The sequence below is a fragment of the Cetorhinus maximus genome, chromosome 9 (assembly GCF_964194155.1).
Source record: "Cetorhinus maximus chromosome 9, sCetMax3.hap1.1, whole genome shotgun sequence".
Classification (NCBI taxonomy): domain Eukaryota; kingdom Metazoa; phylum Chordata; class Chondrichthyes; order Lamniformes; family Cetorhinidae; genus Cetorhinus; species Cetorhinus maximus.
The window spans coordinates 30,970,533-30,987,445 of record NC_135887.1 but is presented as its reverse complement, the minus strand read 5'-3'; the positions used below and the strand labels follow the sequence as shown (position 1 = coordinate 30,987,445).

Here is a 16,913-nt window from a genome sequence, read left to right as displayed (position 1 = left end):
ATAAGCTGGTTTAAGAGAGGGGGGGGGCGGGTAGAGCTGGATAGAGGGCCAGTGATAGGTGGAGATAACCAAAAGATGTCACAGACAAAAGAACAAAGAGGTGTTGAAGGTGGTGATATTATCTAAAGGAATGTGCTAATTAAGGGTAGAAAGCAGGACGAGCAAGGTACAGATAGCCCTAGTGGGGGTGGGGTGGGATGAAGGAATCGGAAAAGGCTAAAAGGTAGAGATAAAACAATGGATGGAAATACATTTAAAAATAATGGAAATAGGTGGGAAAAGAAAAATCTATATAAATTATTGGAAAAAACAAAAAGGAGGGGGAAAATCGGAAAGGGGGTGGGGATAGGGGAGAGAGTTCATGATCTAAAATTGTTGAACTCAATATTCAGTCCGGAAGGCTGTAAAGTGCCTAGTCGGAAGATGAGGTGCTGTTCCTCCAGTTTGCGTTGAGCTTCACTGGAACAATGCAGCAAGCCAAGGACAGACATGTGGGCATGAGAGCAGGGTGGAGTGTTGAAATGGCAAGCGACAGGGAGGTCTGGGTAATGCTTGCGGACAGACCGAAGGTGTTCCGCAAAGCGGTCACCCAGTCTGCGTTTGGTCTCTCCAATGTAGAGGAGACCGCATTGGGAGCAGCGAATGCAGTAGACTAAGTTGGGGGAAATGCAAGTGAAATGCTGCTTCACTTGAAAGGAGTGTTTGGGCCCTTGGACGGTGAGGAGAGGGGAAGTGAAGGGGCAGGTGTTGCATCTTCTGCGGTTGCATGGGAAGGTGCCGTGGGAGGGGGTTGAAGTGTAGGGGGTGATGGCGGAGTGGACCAGGGTGTCACAGAGGGAACGATCCCTACGGAATGCCGCCAGGGGGGGTGAAGGGAAGATGTGTTTGGTGGTGGCATCATGCTGGAGTTGGCGGAAATGGCGGAGGATGATCCTTTGAATGCGGAGGCTGGTGGGGTGATAAGTGATGACAAGGGGGACTCTATCATGTTTCTGGGAGGGAGAAGAAGGTGTGAGGGAGGATGCACGGGAGATGGGCCGGACACAGTTGAGGCCCTGTCAACCACCGCGGGTGGAAAACCTTGGTTAAGGAAGAAGGAGGACATGTCAGAGGAACTGTTTTTGAAAGTGGCATCATCAGAACAGACGTGACGGAGGCGAAGGAACTGAGAGAATGGGATGGAGTCCTTACAGGAAGCGGGGTGTGAGGAGCTGTAGTCGAGGTAGCTGTGGGAGTCGGTAGGCTTGTAACGGCTGCCATCTCCCTGGGAAAAGGGGAGTGAGGGAGAATAAAACGCGAATAAGTCAACATTGTGCTTTGCTTGGGCGATGTTGTGTACAAAGCACAGGTAAGTGAAAACAAAATAGAGGGTGTCACCAACGGCGGGAGTTGACTGTACACTTCATGGACATGGGAGGATTAAGTAGCCAGCACGTCCCAGTTATGAAGCACACATCAGTGTAATGAAGCTATTAATGTATATAATATTTTGGAAAATAGTTTTCTTTTAAAATAGAGGTTTAATCTGCGGGTGTGTCTTAATTGGATTAAAGCCAGCTATTCTGAGTGCTGTGATGGGTACTAGTTTTGATATGGATGAGAGATGGCGTGCATTTGCATTGTTTTTTTTAATAGAGCATTCAAGAAGTGGGACGAAAACTTGATGCCTTTCTAGCAGATACCAAGCAATATGTTTATATTACTAATAAAATTGGTACTATGAAAGGGGTTTTATTGTTAAAAAGTGGAGTTCAAAGAGGCTGGTAGGACAATGAGAATTTGAATTCAATCAATCAGTGGTGGTAGGTGTAACTTCAGCAGTTGTCGGGTGTGCAGAGCAGAGGCAAATCAAGATCAAAGGCAGCTGTAAGCATCCAGCTGGCTCCACAGGATCCAAAATGCAACGAACCTCGTTTTGAATTCATACGGTGAAAATCCTTTGCCTGTTACCTGGTTAAGTCTATGGATTGCTGTTGCCTTCATGGAGATTAGTTTGGGAATTTGTTAGAAGTTATGATAGTCGTAATTTGTAGCCATGTGCATATCTATGTTAACCTGTGTAAATTAATAAAATGTTTCAATTAGTTTAACGTAAAACCTCGAGAACTGGTGGTCGGATTCCTGAATTTGGAGTCACATCTCCAATATAACACTTAAAATTATAGGTTATGACATTTGTTTAAAGTTTCCCTCTGGGAATTTTAAATAACTCAGCTTTTCCAACTGCATTGGTCATAACAGTCAGTTACGGGCAAAGAGCTCGGTCACACTGCCTGCCTTTGAACAGGAAGTGATGGAAAAATAGAGTGAGAAACAAGATGAGGAGCGGTGAAAGAAAAAAAGCAAACAGGTGCTGGAAGCACAGGGTAGCTCAATCAACATGCTAAAAGCTGTGCTTGTCAGGTCACTTTCTGCCTTTCAGATGCTGACCAGCCTGCTATTCAGTTCCAGAATTTCAGAAGATATTGCTCCAAATTGATAGAATGATTCTGCTATTTCTCGTTCAGCTTACCATCTTCAGCTGCTTCAATGACCTTCCCGCCATCATAATGTCAGCTGATTGCACAATGTTCAGCACCATTCACAGGCTGCTTTAGTATCTGAGGAGCCATGTCCAAATGCAGCAAGACCTGGACAATATCTAGGCTCAGGCTGACAAATGACAAGTAACAGTCATGCCACACAAATGACAGGTAATGACCATCTCCAACAAGAGAGAATCCAAACATCTACCCTTGACATTCAATGTCATTACCACTGAATCCCCCATAATTAGCAGATTAGGGAGGCAAATGAAATGTTGGTCTTTATTGCAAGTGGAGCTCAAAAGTAGAGAAGTCTTGCTACAACTGTGCAGGGCATTAGTGAGACTGCAACTTTTTTATTCTTTCATGGGATGTGGGCATCACTGGCTAGGCCAGCATTTATTGCCCAATCCTAAACCTTGAGAAGGTGGTGGTGAGCTACCTCCTTGAATCGCTGCAGTCCATGTAGTGTAGGCTGGGAATTCTGCAGCGAGTAACTCACCTGAATCCCCAAAACCTGTCCACCATCTACAAGGCACAAGTCAGGAGTGTGATGGAATACTCTCCACCTGCCTGGATGAGTGCAGCTTCAACAACACAAGCTCGACACCATCCAGGACAAAGCAGTCCACTTGATTGGCACCTCATCCACAAACACTGACTCCCTCTACCATCAATGCACAGTGGCAGCAGTGTGTACCATCTACAAGATGCATAGCAGCAATTCACCAAAGCCCTTTAGACAACAACTTCTAAACCTGTGACCGCTACTATCTAGAAGGGCAAGGGCAGCAGATAGATGGGAACACCACCACCTGGAAGTTCCCCTCCAAGCCACTCACCATCCTGACTTGGAAATATCTCACCATTCCTTCACTGTCCTGGGTCAAAATCCTGGAACTCCCTTCCTAACAGCACTGTGGGTGTACCTACACCACATGGACTGCAGCGGTTCAAGAAGGCAGCTCACCACCACCTTCTCAAGGGCATTTAGGGATGGGCACTAAATGCTGGCCCAGCCAGCGATGCCCACATCCCACGAAAGAATTTAAAAAGTTGCAGTCTCACTAATGCCCTGCACAGTTGTAGCAAAACTTCTCTACTTTTGAACTCTACTTGCAATAAAGACCAACATTTCATTTGCCTTCCTAATCTGCACCTGCATGCTAACTTGTGATTCATGTACATGGATACCCAGATTCCTCTGTACCACAGCATTCTGCAGTCTCTCTCCATTCAAATAATATTCTGCTTTTCGATTCTTCTTGCCATTTTCCCCACATTATATAATTTGCTCCTGGCTCAGGTAATAGTCCTGCACCAAATGTACCGATTTGCAACAAATATGCAATTGTCATTTTGAGTCCTGCTACCTATTTGTGAAAGAACAGCATTCATCTTCAGTGCAGTCACACCAGCCCAACCCAACAGGTTCAATACCAGCATTCTGTTGAGTTAGCTAACGTCAGCTGAGGAAAGTTCCACATATAGGCAGGGAGAAGGGAGTAATTGCCAGCAGTACCCCAGCTAAAAAATACCTGGAGTTAGGGGGACACAGTGGGTGGTTTGAAGGGGGAGGGGGAGTGGGTGAGGGGCAAGACAGGCTCCTTTTCTCAAAGATACAGCACAACCAAATAAAACAGAGTATGGGTCAGTAATTCAGCAACACGGCCAAACCGTCATGCGAAGTGGTCCGTAATGCATCGCCACATCCTGTACCACGCAACTCATTTTTAGATCACCAAATTTTGTACGATGAGCAGAGTCATTTTTAAATCAGTTCGGAAGATGTAGACTAATAGACTAAAGGGTCCAAAAATACCTCACCATCACTTCTAATTTGCAGAGTAAATTCACAAAACTAATTCATCAGCTTTTACTTTTCATCTAAACACTGGTGTAACTGTGCGTCACAGGGCCCAATAACCTGCCAACACACAATCCCTGCAAATATAAAAAACAGGAAGTCAAACTGCACTATAGAATTTCTGAATGAGTTCTTACATTGCCCCAGCTAGAATCCGGCATTAACCTGTCTAAAGATCATATCTTTAAAACCAAATGGGCTGACCACTTTACTAGAGGGCAATTTATGGGACAAAAAAAAAACACTATCTCATCATGGTTCCTACATCTGGTTTTCTCCACTTCACAACAGGATATGGCAACAGGTCTGGGCAAGAGAATATGCGCTGCAGTGCACCCCAGGTCCATTTCGCAAGGTTGTTCATTTTGGTTAAACGGAATCAATGTACTGTCTCCAAGTCAACTCTCTTGCCTCCTGTGGAAAGTATTTTCTGTAGAAACGTTGTCCTTTATAAAGCAAATAAGCACACAAACCACACGGCTGCAGAATCACAGTTAACTATTAGTAATTTTATATGTGCGTGAGACTAACTGCATTCAGGGAAGCAACATTCCCACAAAACAGCAACAAGTCACAACAAAGGCTGTTGCAGCTATTCCCAGTGGGAATCACAAAGGAAGTACTTTGTCATAAAAGCAAAAAACTGCGGATGCTGGAAATCCAAAACAAAAACAAAAATACCTGGAAAAACTCAGCAGGTCTGATAGCATCTGCGGAGAGGAACACAGTTAACGTTGAGTCCGTATGACTCTTCAACAGAACAAAGGGGAAAAAAAAGTACTTTGTCATGTCAAGTTATTTCAGTGGAAACATTGCCATCTTAAAAGCAAAGAAATTGAAGAATTAAAGGGCACCACAGCTTAAATGAAATTGTTCACCAAATGCCCAGCTTGCTTGAGCGCTCTCTGGCAATCAAACATACCCTGCAGAGCCCAGGAATCCAAAAAGGTCTCTAGCACAGGTCAAATGAACCTAGTGGTTGATTTCCTGCTATCTCTGGGTTCGACACGCTTGCCACACAAGCTGAAACTGAATTTGGATTCTGCCAATTGACATTACTTCAGCAACAAAGCTGAAAACAGAGCAGACAACTCAGTGCAATACTGACAGAGTGCTGAGTTATTTAAAGTGCTATATTCCAGACAACATTTCGGCAGAGTGTCTGCTACCCCATGTCCAGGTGGTTGCAAGAGATCCTATGACACTAAATAGAAGTACGGGCAGTTGTCTTAGTGCCCAACTTAACCAGATTCAACCAAAACCACAAAAAGACTGCTTTAATTGATCATTCATTACATTTGCAATTGGTGGGCCTTGGTGCACAAACTAGCTCCAAATTTGACATATAAATCACAACTTCTCTTCTAAAGAAGTTAATCATTGTGAAGCGCTTTGGAGTCTTCTAAAGCTGTGAAAGATACTATGTCGATACCGTTCTTCCTTTCTCCTGCAGGTGTACGCTGTTCAATTTATTTTACAGCATCCTTTGCAAACGTTGCAATTGTCAGTGGCTATATAAAGTACATAGCATATTAAATATGGACTCCAATTAACAAAACTTTAATGGGTTAGTGTTTCATAACACAGAATGATGCCCAAAGGAATGGAAGGTTTTGGAAAGAACTCATGCGTGGGCTTTGTGGGTTAAGACAGCACCTGCTGCAGTACTAAAAAATGCAGATCAGTCCCATCTGTGTACAATTTAGCCCATTCCAGCAAAGGGCACCAATGTGGAAAAGAAGCAATAAGACTGATAAAACTGAAAAGGTGCACCATGGGAAATGGTTACGAGCAGCCTTTAAGCCAGAAATCAAAATAATTCAGTAAAGCAGATAAAAATACCATAATCCATATTGTACCTTTATTGCTATCATATAAATATGTGTATTCGTCTCTCAGAATAAATTAGAACGAAGCACAAAAAAAAATAAGGCTGACTGCGCGAGATGGCGGACATACAGACTGAGCGAGCTTACCAAAAGCAGCCCACCATCTTCCAGAACAAGAAGCGGGCACTTGTGACTGAAGGCAACAAGGAAAAGCTACCCCGCTACAATCGTAATGTAGGCCTGGGCTTCAAGACTCTACGAGGGGCCATCGATGGGACCAACGTTGACAAGAAGTGTCCGTTCGCTGGTAATGTGTCCATCCAGGAGCGGATTCTGACAGGTGTCGTGACTAAGATGAAGATGCAGACCATTGTAATTCACAGAGGCTACTTGCACTACATCAGGAAGGACAATCACTTTGAGAAGTGACATAAGAACATGTCTGTCCACCTATCACCCTGCTTCAGGGATGTGCAGAATGGGGGCAGTGTGACTGTGGGGGGGAGTGTCAGCCTCTCAGTAAGACTGTGCATTTCAATGTCCTCAAGGTCACTAAAGCCGCAGGAGCCAAGAAACAGTTCCAGAAATTTTAAATATGTTTGTGAAGTAAATCAGCTACAATAAAGCTTTTGTGAACAGAAAAAAAAAGGCTGATACAACGGGAGCAGAGATAGAGTTAGCCAAGGATTCCACATCTAATCGTGTCTAAGCTTCAACATGCCTACACAAGGTTGAGGACATGATCAGGCTCACTGTGATGCCTCCTTCGTATTTGAAGGGCCTGCCAATATTCACTGTCAACACACACATGAAAGGAGAAATTTAAAGAAAATTCTGACTACACCCTTTGGTATTCTCCATATCCTCCAGCATAACATTACCAAGTGAAAATATTTATTATTGCTGTCACAGACTGTGGCCACCTAGAGAATGAAATTGGCTTATTGCCAGTCTGGAACACCACACAGGCAAGATAACAAGGAAATTAAATCTCTATCCTGTACTTGAGAGCACAGGTATTTCAGCTGTTCCAGACATCCAGGTACACAACAAACCCATAGAAAAGATGAATTCCAGGTTCCAGAATGAAGAAAAGTCTTGTGTGGTTTTGGAACATAAAACTTGACTTCTAAAGTTAGATACAGCATATTCTGAACAAGTCTGAAGCTGGGCACTACAAAAACAATTCAATGAAACACTCAAAATTATATCCCAACCATGCTTGAAGGCCACAGCACGTGTTGGGGATCAGCTGCTTCAGCTTTCCACACAAGTCATTCCTTCCTGCACACCACAGCCCAGTAACAGGCCACTTAACCACAAATAAACCAGAGCCAACGCTGAGCCCATTCACACAGGCACGAGTTGGCTTAAGATCAACTATACACCATAGTCAGGGAGTCAAACCATGTGGCCCATCGGGGTTTCTTTCACATCTTTTATAGAAACTATGAAATGAATGGCTAGTTAATGGATTTTTGTCAGTGAGGTTTGAAGGAGGAATGATGGCCAGTGCACCATGAAAACTTCCACTCTATAAATAAGGCAATGGGGGATTAATGATGTCCATCTCAATCTGACAGCTCATCTGAAGGACAAACAAGAAGATCAATTTGCACTGGCACACATATTCTTGCAAACAACAGAAAGCTGGATCGCAGAAACTGTTATGTAAAAAATGCAATCAGCTTGCATGTGAGCGTGCCATCATCTGCAAAAATGCCGTATGTCTGTTGATGCGGCATAAGAACTATGGCTCCCACCATGTCTTAGTGAGTTTGTCCAGTCACAGAACTTCCAAGATTCAATCCTTGATCAGGGCTCAGTTATGTGATAAGGCAAACAAACGATAGAGATATTTCAAGTAGTAATGCGCGAGAGCATGCGTGCAACTTGAATTATCTTTAAAAAGCACCTGGGAGTCTTCATGTGGGCAGACTGGATGCAGGATAGAAAATGGCTTCAAGATCTTACAAAATTATACCCAGCAATGAGTCAACCTGCTTAGGAAAGGCAGGAAGTGGGACAGTAAATAACATGTGCCAGTGTAATAACAGGCCTTTCCTGTTAACACTGTTCCCATCACTCTGGAAATGCTGGTCTAGTTCTCTGCTAGTAACGGCGTAAATATTTAATATACCATCTGTTGTTTTATAAGAACCAATGGAAGCATCAGCACATTGGAAACAAAGTACCCTATGAACTACACGTCATTACACTGCCTGTACAGAACAGCCAAACTTTTCCAACAAAATCCTTTAGTGGGTCACAGTGAAGTATCATCTGCTTATGGGCCCTTTTCTTTAAAAACGAGTCTCTCAAGATGGGAGTGTCACAAGAAAAGCCAACATTTATTGTGCATCCCTAATTGCCCAGAGGTGGGGTATTAGGCCTTCTTGAACTACAGCAGTCCATTTGGTGAAGGCACTGCCACTGTGCCATTAAGTCAAGAGTTCCAGAATTTTGAGTGACAAAAAGGTACAGCAACATATGTCCGAGTCAAGATGGTGTTAGACTTGGGTTTTCTATGTGCCTGGCCTTGCAGCTGGTATCAAAGAAGCAATGGCAAATTGCTTGCTGCGGTGCATCTCACAAACAGTTCACACTGCAGCCATTGGCAGCCTGTGCTATTGCAGAAGTCAAATGTGAGAGTACACCACAAAAGGGGGAAAAGAAATGGACACCCGTGTCTGCAAACTGCACAAATCCCACAAAACGTTTCGTTCAATTTTTGAACCTTCAGTTTTCTGTGTACTGGCTTCACGGCTATTTCCAGCAGCCATTCCCAAAGATTTTGTTTAGGCCTATAGGCCTAAACAAAATCCTGACAGGCCAAGATAAAGCTGGTTGCACTACTTAAGAATGCTTTGTGCTTTGCAAAGAATGGAAATTGGTTGAGAACATTAGCATTATTTTAATGGGGTTGATGAATTACTGAAAACAATGGAACTTTTCCATCTTTAAATTAATTCCCCTGGAACATCTCACCTGCCCCTCCTCACTGTAAAAACTGAATGCAGTACTTCTCAAGACACACAAAGGGCACCATATATTCTCAGCCTAATGAATTCCACTCCTCTGGAAATCTAGCTCTGTTACTTCCTGCAATAACATGTTAACAATCACTCCCAGATCTCTTTCAGACATTCCCCAGCCAGAGTACTGACTATGCACATTTCCTCCACTTCTCTGCACTGAATTTCATTGGCCATCACTCTGCCCACTTGCAAACTTTGACTATTCATAACAGAAAATGCCGGAAATACTCAACAAGTCTGGCAGCATCTGTGGAGAGAATAACAGAATTACTATTTCAATTCGATGACCTTTTGCTAGAACTTGACTGATTCAGACTCATCTGCAAATATAACTAACTGGAAACAGATGTCCCTGCATAAAGCCTGAAAGATTCCATTCTGCACATTTCCCTAGGAAAACATCATCTGAACATCCACTGCTTCCTCCTCCTCAGTCAAGATTTCATCCATCTAGGATACCCTGTGCCTTTCAAAGGCTTTCTCGAAATTCAAGTACACTATATCATGGGGTCTTTCCCACGTGTATTTATTTAAAGTATCACTTCCTCCAAAAGAATTCAAAATCAAGGAAGTCAGTCAGGCTGTATCTTCCCATGTTGAAACTATGCTGCCCACCATGTGCTAGGTTCTTTTTCTATTGTGCCTAACAATTGGCTCCATTATTGCAAATTATTAATGCAAGATGAAAAGTAGGTTTGTTTTGTTGCCATTTAAGTCCCACACTGGTTTGTTCCTAATAGAGTATTTACCAACTCCTGCCCTATGACAATTACTCTGTATGTTTTAATCCAATCTCATTAAGTACCTTTTTTTAAAATTTGTTTTTACGGTGTGGCCTTCGTTGGCAAGGCCAGCCCATCTCTAGTTGCCCTTGAAGCTGGTGTTGAGCTGCCTTCTTCAACCGCTGCAGTCCATGTGGTGTGGATATACCCACAGTGCTGCTAGGGAGGGAGTTCCAGGATTTGGACCCAGTGACAGTGAAGGAACGGCGATATATTTCCAAGTCAGGATAGTGAGTGACTTGGAGGGGAACTTCCAGGTGGTGGTGTTCCCATGTGTCTGCTGCCCTTGTCCTTCTAGGTGGTGGTGGTCGTGGATTTGGAAGGTGCTGTCGAAGTAGCCTCAATGAATTCCTGCAGTGAATCTTGTAGATGGTACACACTGCTGCTACTGTGCGTCGGTGGTGGAGGGAGGGAATGTTTGTGGATGTGGTGCCAATCAAGCGGTCAGCTTTGTCCTGATTGGTGTCAAGCTTCTTGGGTGTTGTGGGAGCTGCACTCATCCAGGCAAGTGGGGAGTATTCCATCACACTCCTGACTTGTGCCTTGTAGATGGTGGACAGGCCTTGGGGAGACAGGAGGTGGGTTGCTCAAAGCACTATTCCAAGCCTCTGACCTGCTCTTGTAGCCAGTGTTTTTACAGCTAGTTCAGTTCAGTTTCTGGTCAATGGTAACCCCCCAGGGTGTTGATAGTGGGGAATTCAGTGATGATAATGCCATTGAATATCAAGGGGCGATGGTTGAATTCTCTCTTGTTGGAGATGGTCATTGCCTGACACATGTGCGGTGTGAATGTTACTTGCCACTTGTCAGCCCAAGCCTGGATATTGTCCAGGTCTTGCTGCATTTGAATATAGACAGCTTCAGTATCTGAAGAGTCGCAAATGGTGCTGAACACTGTGCAATCATCAGCAAACATCCCCACTTCTGACCTTATGATGGAAGGGAGGTCATTGATGAAGCAGCTGAAGATGTGGGCCGAGGACACTACCCTGAGGAACTCCTGCAGTGATGTCCTGGAGCTGAGATGACAGACCTCCAACAACCACAACCATCTTCCTTTGTGCTACGTATGACTCCAACCGCAGAGAGTTTTCCCCTGATTCCCACTGACTCCAGCTTTGTTAGGGCTCCTTGGTGCCACACTCTGTCAAATGCTGCCTTGATGTCAAGGGCAGTCACTCTTGCCTCACCCCTGGAGTTCAGCTCTTTTGTCCATGTTTGAACCAAGGCTGTAATGAGGTCAAGAGCTGAGTGGCCCTTGCGGAACCCAAACTGAGTGTCAATGAGCAGGTTATTGCTAAGCAAGTGCCACTTGATAACATTGATGATGAACCTTTCCATTACTTTACTGATGATGGAGAGTAGACTGATGGGGCAGTAATTGGCCGGGTTGGATTTGTCCTGCTTTTTGTATACAAGACATACCTGGGCAATTTTCCACATAGCCAAGTAGATGCCAGTGTTGTAGTTGTACTGGAAAAGCTTGGCTAGGGGCGCGGCAAGTTCTGGGGCACAAGCACATTGCTGGAATATTGTCAGGACCATCACCTTTAGAGTATCCAGTGCCTTCAACCGTTTCTTGAAATCACATGAAGTGAATCGAATTGGCTAAAGACTGGCACCTGTGATGCTGGGGACCTCCAGAAGAGACCGAGATGGATCATCCACTTGGCCCTTCTGGCTGAAGGCTGAAGCATTTGCTACAACCTTATCTTTTACACTGATGTGCTGGGCTCCTACATCATTGAGGTTGGGGGTATTTGTGCAGCCTCCTCCTCCAGCAAGTTGTTTAATTGTCCACCACCACTCACGACTGGATGTGGCAGGACTGCAGAGCTTAGATATGATCCGTTGGCTGTGGGATCACTTTTCCCCGTCTATCAATTGTTACTTATGCTCATAGAGTCAGAGGTCCACAGCACAGAAAAAGGCCCTTCGGCCCATTGAGTCTACGTCAGTCAAACAAGTACCTAACTATTCTAATCCCATTTTCCAGCACTGTATGCCATGGCATCACAAGTACACATCCAAATACTTCTTCAATGTGATGAGGGTTGCTGCCTCTACCACCCTTTCAGGCCCCGAGTTCCAGATTCCCACCACCCTCTGGGTGAAAAAATTCTTCTTCACATCCCCCCCTAAACCTCCTGCCCCTTATCTTAAATCTATGCCCCCTGGTTATTGATCCCTCCACCAAGGGGAAATGTTCCTTCCTGTCTACCCAATCTATGCCCCTCATAATTTTATACACCTCAATCATGTCCCACCTCAATCTCCTCTGCTCCGGGGAAAATAGCCCCAGCCTATCCAATCTCTCCATTAACTAAAACTCTCCAGTCCAGGCAACATCCTGGTAAATCTCCTCTGCACATCCTTCCTATCATGCGGATTCCAGAACTGCATGCAATACTATAGCTGTGGCCTAACCAGCATTTTATACAGTTCCAGCATAACCTCCGTGCTCTTATATTCTTTGCCTCGGCTAATAAAGGCAAGTATCCCATATGCCTTCTTAACCACCTTATCTACCTGTCCCGCTACCTTAAGGGACCGGTGGACATGTACACCAAGGTCCCTCTGATCCTCGGTACTTCCCAGGGTCCTACCATTCATCGTGCATTCCCATGCCTTGTTTGTCCTGCCCAAGTGCATCACCTCACACTTATCCCGATTAAATTCCATTCGCCACTGATCAGCCCATCTATATCCTCCTGCAATCTAAGGCTATCCTCCTCACTATTTACCACCCCACCAATTTTCACATCATCCACGAACTTACTGATCAACCACCCCACATTCAAGTCTAACTCGTTTATATATACCACAAATAGCAAGGGACCCAACACTGATCCCTGTGGAACCCCACTGGACACAGACATCCAGTCACAAAAACACCCCTCGACCATCACCCTCTGCTTCCTGCCACTCAGCCAATTCTGGATCCAATTTGCCAAATTGCCTTGGATCTCATGGGCTCTTACCTTCATTATCAGTCTCCTATGTGGGACCTTATCAAAAGCCTTGCCAATGTCCAAGTAAACTACGTCAAATGCATTGCCCACATTTACCTGGTCATCTCTTCAAAAAATTCAATCAAATTAATCAGACATGACCTCCCCTTAACAAAACCATGCTGACTGTCCTTGATTAATCCCTGCCTCTCCAAGATTAATTCTGTCCCTCAGAATTGCTTCTAATAGATTCCCCACCACTGAGGTTAGACTGACTGGCCTGTGGTTCCCTGGTTTATCCCTTCCTCCCTTCTTGAATAACGCTACCACATTGGCTGTCCTCCAGTGCTCTGGCACCTCTCCTGTGGCCAGGGAGGTATTGAAAATTATTGCCAGCACCCCTGTTATCTCCTCCCTTGCCTCACTCAACAGCCTGGGGTACATTTCATCGGGGCCTGGAGATTTATCTACTTTTAAGCCTGCCAGACCACGTAGAACTTCCTCCCTTTCTATGCTAATTTCTTTAATTCTATCACAGTCCTTCTGCCTGATTTCCATACCCACATCGTCCCTCTCACTTGTGAACACCAACACAAAGTATTCATTTAGAACCCGACCTATGTCTTTTGGCTCCACACACAAATTACCACTATGGTCCTTAATGGACCCTACTCTTTCCCTAGTTATCCTCTTACTCTTACTGTGCTTGTAAAATAACTTTGGATTTTCCTTTATTTTACCTGCCAATGTTTTTTCATGCCCCCTTTTTGCTCTCCTAATTTCGTTTTAAGTTCCTCCCTACACATTCTATACTCTTCCAGGGCTTCCACTGTTTTGAGCCCTCGGTATCTGCCATAAGCCTCCCCTTTTCTCTTTATCCAATCCTGTATATCCCTCAACATCCAGAGTTTCCTGGATTTGTTGGTCCCACCGTTTATCTTTACTGAAATATGTTGACCCTGTACTCTCCCTATTTCCTTCTTGAATGAGTCCCACTGCTCTGACGCAGATTTACCTAAAAGTAGCTGCTCCCAGTCCACTCTGGCCAAATCATATCTGATCTTATTAAAATCGGCCTTCCCCCAATTTAGAACTCTGATTTCTGGCCCATTCTTGTCCTTTTCCATAAAAACCTTGAATCTAAAGGAGTTATGATCACTATCTGCAAAATGCTTCCCCACTGATACCTCTACCACTTGCCCGACTTCATTCCCTAAAATTAAGTCCAGGACCGCCCCCTCTCTTGTAGGACCTTCTATGTGCTGGCTTAAAAAGCTCTCCTGGATACATTTTAAGAATTCCGCTCCCTCTAAATCTATCACACTATGACTAACCCAGTTAATGTTGGGGAAGTTGAAATCCCCCACTATTGCTACCCTATTATTTTTACGCTTCTCTGAAATTTGCCTACATATCTGCTCTTCTCTTTCTCTGACTGTTTTGGGGGCCTATAGTGCACTCTCAACAATGTGATTGCTCCTTTTTTTGTTTTTCAGTTCTACCCATATGGCTTCATTTGAGGAGCCTTCTAAGATGTCATCCCTCCTTACCGCTGTAATTGAATACTTGAGCAATATTGTGATGCCCCCTTCTCTTTTACCTCTTCCCTGTCTCGCCTGAAGACCCTATATCCTGGAATATTGAGCTGCCAATCCTGCCCCTCTCTCAACCACATCTCTGTGACAGCAATGACATCATACTTTCATGTGTTAATTTGTGCCCTCAACTCATCTGCCTTATTTGTCAGACTCCTTGCATTAAAATAAATACCATCCAACCTTGCCAAACTTCCTTGTGCCTTAACTGGCCTATAATTTCTATGCCTTCCAGACTCACTTGCTCTCTTCTAATCTTGGATGTGCATCTCCCCCTGCTGAACCTCCTCTCAGGATCCCTTACCCCTGCCAAGTTAGTTTAAACCCTTCCCAACAGCACAAGCAAACCTCCCCACAAGGAGGTTGGTCCCATTCTGGTTCAGATGTAACCTATCCGCCCAGTACAGGTCCCACCGCTCCCAGGAACGGTCCCAATGTCCCAGAAATCTAAAGCCCTCCCTCCTGCACCATCTCTCCAGCCACGCATTCATCTGGATTAACATCCCATTTCTATACTCACTAGCGCGTGGCACTGGAAGTAATCCAGAGATTACTACCTTTAAGGTCCTGTTTTTTAATCTGTTTCCTAACTCCCTAAATTCTGCTTGCAGGACCTCATCCCTCTTTCTACTGATGTCATTGGTACCAATATGTACCACAATCTCTGTCCGTTTGCCCTCCCCCTTTAGAACGTCCTGCAGCCAGTGACATCCTTGACCCTGGCACCAGAGAGACATATGTCTTGTGCTATTTGGCACACAAGTACTCCTGTTTTTTAGCTTCCCCAGGTTGACACCTCATTTTTAGGTATGCCTGGTGCTGCCCCTGGCATGCCCTCCTGCACTCTTCATTGAACCAGGGTTGATCCCCTAGCTTGATGGTAATCATAGAGTGCGGGTTATGCCGGGCCATGAGGTTACAGATTATGTTCAAGTGCAATTCTGCTGCTGATGGCCCACAGCGCCTCGGATGCCCAGTCTGGAGTTGCTAGATCTGTTCGAAATCTATCCCATTTAGCACAGTGGTAATGCCACACAACACAATGGAGGGTTTCCTCAATGTGAAGCCGAGACTTCGTCTCCACAACAACTGAGCGGTAGTCACTCCTACCAATACTGTCATGGGCAGATGCGTCTGCGACAGGTAGGTTGCTGAAGATAAGGTCAAGTATGTTTTTCCCTCGTTGATTCCCTCACCACCTGCCACAGACCCAGCCGAGCAGCTATGCCCTTTCGGACTCAGCTAGCTCGGTCAGTGGCAGTGCTACCAAGCCACTCTTGATAAATGGACATTGAAGCCCCCCCATCCAGAGTACATCCTGCACCCTTGCCACCCTCGGTGCTTCCTCCAAGTGGTGTTCAACATGGAGGAGCACTGATTTACCAGCTGAGGGGGGGTGGTACGTGGTAATCAGCAGGAGGTTTCCTTGCTCATTTTTGACCTGATGCCATGAGACTTCATGGGGTCTGGAAACCATGTTGAGGATTCCCAGATCAACTCCCTCCCGACCATATACCACTGTGCCGCCACCTTTGCTAAGTCTGTCCTGCCGGTGGGACAGGACATACCCAGGGGTAGTGATGGTGGTGCCTGGGACATTATCTGTAAGGTATGATTCCATGAAGATGACTATGTCAGTCTGTTGCTTGACTGGTCTGTGAGACAGCTCTCCCAATTTTGGCACTAGCCCCTAGATGTTACTAAGGAGGACTTTGCAGGGTCGACACGGCTGAGATTGCTGTTGTCGTTTCCAGTGCCTAGGTCAATGTCAGCTGGTCTGTCTGCTTTTATTCCTTTTTTTGTGACTTTGTAGCGGTTTGATACAACCAAGTGGCGTGCTAAGCCATTTCAGAGGGCATTTAAGAGTCAACCACATTGCTGATGTATAAACCCTCAGTTTCTGAGTATATTCATTCAGAGACTTTTGCTAACTTCTTCTACCAGAGTCTTCTCCAGGAAACACATTCAGGAAGTAAACATTTAGGAAGTTAACACTTTTAGTTTGAAGCCTTATGGAATCTCAAATGATCTTCAAGAACCTGCATGTCATCAAAAATTTGCCATTACTCATTTCTATTCCTTCTTTCTCCCCAACTGCCTTTTTCTTTTTTTACACTCACTTGTATGCTTCCCAGTGATTTCCCTTCAGGTTCAACTTTTTATTTTTATATATATTATTTTGTGTAAGCTCATAAAAATGCTTGGATTACACTAACTATCATATTCGTTTTAACTGAATAACAATATATCCTCAATAATTCCAATTGTCCTCCACAAGCTCTCTTTTGTTTTACTCCCAGCCTATCTAGTCCAAATCCAAAGTTCT

At 44.7% G+C, this 16,913-nt stretch overlaps 1 protein-coding gene and 1 pseudogene across 2 annotated transcripts in view; one reads left to right on the top strand and one right to left on the bottom strand.

Moving 5' to 3' along the window:
• Positions 1-16,913, bottom strand: part of hip1 (huntingtin interacting protein 1) — a 299,671-nt gene that overhangs the window by 261,975 nt on the left and 20,783 nt on the right. The gene's annotated exons all lie outside the window — the stretch shown is intronic.
• On the top strand, positions 6,330-6,869 carry LOC144684178 (small ribosomal subunit protein uS17 pseudogene; annotated as a pseudogene).